Below are 6837 nucleotides of genomic sequence, written 5' to 3' on the forward strand. Positions count from 1 at the left end.
GTCCAAGAAATCTGGCAAAGGGTGAAATATTTAATTTCTGAATGGACAGGTAATGTAAATGGGTTAAAAAAAGACGATCTGTTGTTCCTTGGGTTCTAGGTTCTCTGCTATCTCAGCAAGGTCCTTCTTTTCCATTTTGTATCATTTTTTCTTTTAATATAGTTTCAGTTATCCTTAAAAATAAATTAAAAATTAAAAAAATATATGTAAACTAAAGAAACAATTCAAAATTTGACCAGGTAGAATCAAAGTAATTAACCTAGTAATATATACTACATACTAGTAACATACAACTAAAATTGGGGCACCATACCATAAGCTACAAGAATTTCATGTCCCCCTAAACAAGGTATCCTCCATTGATAACATATATATATATGTATATATGTATGTATTATAAGTTGTTTATCTTCATTAACATTCACAAATACATTCATCGTCCAACTAACTATTAACAACATTTATAAAAATAAAATATATCTAACCAACTCTATATAATAATTGGCAACTTAAACTACTGGGAACCGTCATGCACTGTAATGCCTTATGGCAAAGCGAGTTCTGAGGAGTTACAAGTTGGACCTCTACGAAAGAATATAAATGAAGTGATAAAAATATAATTAATCAAGATTAATTTAATGTTTTAAGAACTTATAGTTCACTAAAGATTTATACGTTCACCAAAGAGGAATGAATTGGACCAAAACATAAACAGGACAAATGATCAAATTAACATGATTGTGCACATCTAAGTTAATGAAAGTACAAATATAGTGAGAGATTATTTGCAGTTTGAGCGTAACAAAGTTCGAGAGACAAATATAGGGAGTTAAGACAAAGTTTTTTTTTTAAATGACCACTTCGCCTCTAGCTTGTTAAAGGTCTAATGGGCTAGTTCCAGTCATGGCCAAATGACATGTCATCAAGCTGGTAGGTTGTGACCTGGCACAAGATTTTAGCAACAAGGAAAGTGACAAAGTTAAAGCTTTCTCTTGATAGTTGCACAAGATAGCAGTAACTTGTGGTATCTTGAGAGTTTTCCCCAATCAAATCATTCTAACTACAAGAATGTGAGTAACTGGTTACTTAAAGCATGTTATAAAGGAGATATGCAAAGAGGGCATCCGATTTATTCATCCAATTATGTTGCCTATATTATATTGTTTTATCAAAAAGATTATAAGCTTAATTTGCTTACCTTGATTTCTGCCTCCTATTTTAAGGTGGAGGTTTGTTAAGCCCATATGCATATGGAGCCTTGACTAAAAACATGCAATCATGCATTTTAATATGGCAGCACATGCAAAGATCTAATTAAGTAGGCCACATTTTAACATCTTCTGCCAAAAAATATGGTTGTTTTAAAAAATGGTAATGACTCATCCTCCTCACATGTGGCACTATATATAGCTACCCAAACTATCAATAAATTGCAGGTCCCATTGTGGATAGGGATGCCCATATTTTCACTAATGGGTTGATCGTAGCCCTTCAACCAGTATACAACAAATGATTTTAAAAAAACAAAAAAAAAAAAGAAGAAAAGATGGAAAGAAAAAAGAAAACAGCAGCACTCCACAACACATGCAAAATAAAAAATAAAAAATAAAAAGAGTATTATTTGTTATACAACAGGTCACCAAAAAAAAACTGATTGTACTTCAAAAACACAAGCAAATTATCATGGTAATTTTTTTTCCCACCTTTCACACATGACAACTAGTCATAAGTCGATACAGTGTTGGTTGATGACATTGATGGAATGATCCCATTCAAAAGATCTATAGCAAGCAAAATAAACTCTCGAGTGTAAGAAAATAGTTTCAATCCTAGGAATTACAGCCCATCCGGTGGGCCATCGCATTAAAAGTATATTTTGATCTGAAGATCCTAACATCTCATAAGTGGCAGAGATAATTAATGGTTGTAAGTACAAAACCAAGGATCTAATCATTAGCATCGTCCGAGCGGTGGGGCCTTGGCACCATGAAGTTAGACTATATAGATTATCCAAATTGAAGGTTGTCAGGCCTGTGTCCTAGTGATCATTTCGTTCCTTAGGACCCCGCGGTCCTCCCGGTCGAATTTCGGTGACCTGCGACCTGTAGGTAGCATTTGCGAGCATCCCTGAGTCACACCCTGTCAACATAAGACTTGTGCCATTGCCACCGTGCCGTCACCACGGTTTCGACGGCGCGTCTCGTGTGCCAATCTGACGCTTAGATCTTAAGTTGTGAACCGCACATGGTAATGGCTGTGGACCGCGCATTCTGAGACCCACCTATGCAGATTGCACATTTCCCTAGGAAATCCATCATTAGGATGATGCCACCCTAGGGGTGACATCACCCTACCCTAGCCACCCTAGCCACATGCTTGCTTGTAATCATGACTTTCTCTTCCCCAAACTCATAATTACCTTACATAACAATCATTCTAAGCCTTTATCTCTCTCTTCCTCCCTTTCTCCCTCATTTTCTCATCTCCCCTAACAAGAGAGAAACCATGGACTCCCAAAAATCCAGCCACATCCCAAGCTCATTTCCCCCAATCCAACCATCAAGAGACCATCTCAACCATTGAATCTTGTCCCCTTGGAGCATTGGAAGCCATCGGTGGACGAAGGACAAGAAGTTTGAGATGGGTGATTCCTAGGACATGTTTCTTTCATGTACTTGCTTGGATATTTACCTTTTTTTACATAGCACAAGTGGGACCCACCAATCAGTGGTGGGGATCTCATCTTGGTCCCTAGATGTGGCCTAAGACCCATCACATCATGCATGTATCTATCCATGGTGGGACCATTCTCCATGGATACCACCATGAAGTTCCTATGATATATAACTTGATATGGCCACCTAGGCCCTGATTTGTGGTGGAAATGGGATTTCCACCTTTGATATTTTTATGATTGTGGGCCCACACATGAATGGGACCCATTTGATGTATATGTGGTAGATCCATGAGAGGAGCTCATAGTGGTGAAGCTCCTCCCACCACCGACCATTCTCTCTCCCTCTCCCTCTCTCTCCATTTTTTTTGTTTGTGGCCCACCTTACTACCACAGGATAAACACAAATGTCAGCTTGATTTTAAGCTAGTAGGTCACACACGTAGACCCCACCCTGATGAACTTTATACCCACACCCTTTATAAGTAATCCTATTTTTGTACCTGGACAGCAACTTCTAAAAATCGTATAAAATCAATCATGCAAAGATTGGGATTAAAATTAGGAATAATATGAACCAAAATATGAGCCAACTCTGGACCAAATTTCGTATCCATCCAACAGTCCAATCATCCGTAGCATCAAGTTTACTTAGCTGCTGTCCAGCAGCATATGCAGGATTCTGATTTGCCTAAAACGGACCCATTTTTAACTCTTTCAATGAAAGTATTAGAAATATATGTTCCATTGGATTCATAGAAAATCAAGCTAGCTTTCTAACGGTATATAATAAACCTCAATCAGAGTTCGGGCAGCTAAGATCTTGGCCTTATACGAAAGATGTATTTGGGAACTTATGATGACCATTCTTATATAGGCCATATCTGTAATTCCAACGGTCAGATGCATTTGATATTTGCTCTTAACTTACTTGAGATAGTTAATAATCATATGTATGGTCCCTATGATCAGATTCTTTTATGATAAAATTTAAAAAATTCTAGACCGGTAGATACTTCTATAAGGACAAATCCTAAATTTTCTGTGTGGTCCAGATGGATCCAAGGCTCTATATGGTTGGAAACTTATAAACGACCTGAATGACTTGTTCCCAAACCATCCATTGGATCAAATCTTCCAACAGAGAGTCTGATTATAGAGATTTCATCAATATATATTTCATGTGCTACTTGATGAATACGTTGGATCCATGTTATACCTAACAATTATCCTCTCATTAACCCACTTGGGTGTGGGAACACTTGTCATCTATACATTTTAAAATGGGCACCCGTGTCATTGTTATGTGTTCCTTATCTATGCTTCACTAGTGTTTGGGCCCCACTTGCCATTGGATATATTTCATTCCTTTTACACTTTCTGTTTGTTGAAAGTTTTCTAAGTACTTAACTGTATTGCATGTAGGCCTCTTTGACACCTTGTAGTGGACCCCACACCCTGTAGTTAAGGGTCCTACTTTGGGGATGTTTAATCATTATATAAGTGAGCTAGGATGTCCCACCTTTTTGTCAGGAATGATTCCCTAAGTGTTTGGGAATGCGCCCTAGGTTGTGACAGACCCCATTTCTGAAAATTGTCTAATTATTTTTGTTTTGTACCAACTTTGGGCCTCTATAGTGCACCACACGCTGGAGGTTTGAATAGGCCACTACTTGGAACCTCTAACATACACTAATGAATAGATAAATAATATATTAATTAGGCCAAATTAGACCTCACATGATTAGGGAGTGGATCCCAAAATGGGGCTAGGTATGGTTGTGCAGAAAATTATGTGCAAAAATTAAAGTGCCTATGTTTTACCCTATACCAAATACCACGTGTGCACAACCAGTTGGTCCCAACTTATAATTTTTTAAGTGCATATATAGTACAACCAAGGGCACCTGGCAGCACACTGAAATGTGGTCCCTTGTGATCATGGGATATACTTAAAATTGAGCCAAAACTAATTCTGCACTATATTTCCTGCACAGTTTCTCCAAGTACTCATGTTTAGGCCATCACCGTAAATTGTACTCACCCAACCAACAAGGCCCGCCTTATAATTTGTGAAGCCCATACATAGAGTTACCAGGGGGTTAGTTTCTTTCACCATATGTAGGCCCCACGTGATCATGAATCTGACTCTAAAATGACCCAGAACCATCCCTGCGCCAGTAGTCTTTTTTACATAGAATTTATGTGCACCCTATTGTGATGTACATGAGGCCCATGTGATGAAGTCCATGGTGATGTATATGAGGCCCTTATGTGAGACCCATGTGATGAGGCCCAATGTGGTGTATATGAGGCCCATTTGATGAGGCCCAATGTGATGTATGTGAGGCCCATGTGATAAGGACAATGTGATTTATGTGAGGCCCGTGTGATGAGGCCAATGTGATGTATGTGAGGCCCATGTGATAAGGCCAATGTGATTTATGTGAGGCCCGTGTGATGAGGCCATTGTGATGTATGTAAGGCCCATGTGATGAGGCCCATCATGATGCCTATGAGGCCCTTGTGTGAGGCCCATTGTGAAATATGGCCCATTGCATTGTATATATGAGGCCCAATTGTGATGTGTGATTCCACCGTGATGTTGTGATGATGTTTATGATGTCCATCCATTTTTCTAGTTAGTACAAAGACCATGGATCCCATTATAGGATAGGTTATAATGGGCCAAGCCTCTGGAGTAATGGTGGTTAAATGTCCACATTGTAAGAGCAATGATGGTTAAATGTCCACATTGTAACCTCCCTGGGGCCCATTGTTAGGCCCATTCTCATATTCTCTTAGTTGGCTAACCCAAATTGTTGGGCCCTCATTATGGATTATGCTTCCACCATGCCTTGTAGAGCCCGGCTTGTGCTTATTGGGCCCTTATGAAGCCCAGAATTGCCACATGATGGAACAGGCGAGAAAGCCCACTCCATGTTCTTAGGCCCAATCTTGATATGAGTAGGTCATCTGGGCTCATTCTTAATATGTGTAGGCCATCTAAGCCCATCCTTGATATGAGGAGAGTACATCATTACCGTACATAGAAGAATCTGTGGTATCAGATTTGGTATATCCACTGTTTAGGATCGATCCTCATGTTAGGGATTAGATCTGCTGTCCTTCTATGGACCCTACCATATATATAAGCCGATTATTGATTACGACTATGTTAGTATACGCACTAAGTATATGTTAGCATAGCATTATGATTGCATAAGTCCATTGTGATTGTATAAGGCTCATTATGATTGTATGAGACCTATTGAGATTGTATGAGGCCCATTGTGATTGTATGAGGTTCATTATGATTGTATAAGACTCATTGAGATGGTATGAGGCCCATTATGATTGTATGAGGCCCATTGTGATTGTATGAGGCTCAATGTGATTATATGCGGCTCATTATGATTGTATGAGACCCATTGAGATGGTATGAGACCCACTATGATGGTATGAGGCCCGTTGTGATTGTATGAGGCTTATTGTAATTGTATGAGGCTCATTGTAATTGTATGAGACCCATTGAGATGGTATGAGGCCCATTGTGATGTATGAGGCTCATTGTGATTGTACAAGGCCCATTGTGATTGTATGAGACCCAATTGTGATGTATGAGGCCCATTATATGTGTGAGGCCCATTATATGCATAAGGCTCATTGTATGTGTGAGGCCTAATTATGATGTGTGAGGCTCACCATGTGTGGGTGACTATGTGTACACCGCCCATTCACTTATACGAGCCATGAGCCATCTTATACAAGCCCACCATGTTGTATGTGATTATGATCATGCTTAGTATATTTCATGATACATGCCTATACACATCATCTGCATGCTTGTTATGAGGAGTGATTGAGCATAGCATGTGTCATTGGGCTGATTGTTAATGGGACTCCCTGAGAGGCGGAGTTGTCCCATATGAGCGTGCGGCACACACAAGTTTGATGTATGATTGGATGGTATGACTCATGCATCTCATATTTTATGATATGACCAACGTACGCCCTAGCGACATCAAGGTCGTGGCCTCCACAGGCATATTATGGACGGCCAAATGGGATACCAAAAATGTTTGGTTCTATCATATGAGCACGTTAGATGTCCGTGGGTGAAAGTCCCTAAACCCCTGTGGCCAAGGGATGCTCCAACGTCA

This window comes from Magnolia sinica, chromosome 14, assembly GCF_029962835.1.
Source record: "Magnolia sinica isolate HGM2019 chromosome 14, MsV1, whole genome shotgun sequence".
Classification (NCBI taxonomy): domain Eukaryota; kingdom Viridiplantae; phylum Streptophyta; class Magnoliopsida; order Magnoliales; family Magnoliaceae; genus Magnolia; species Magnolia sinica.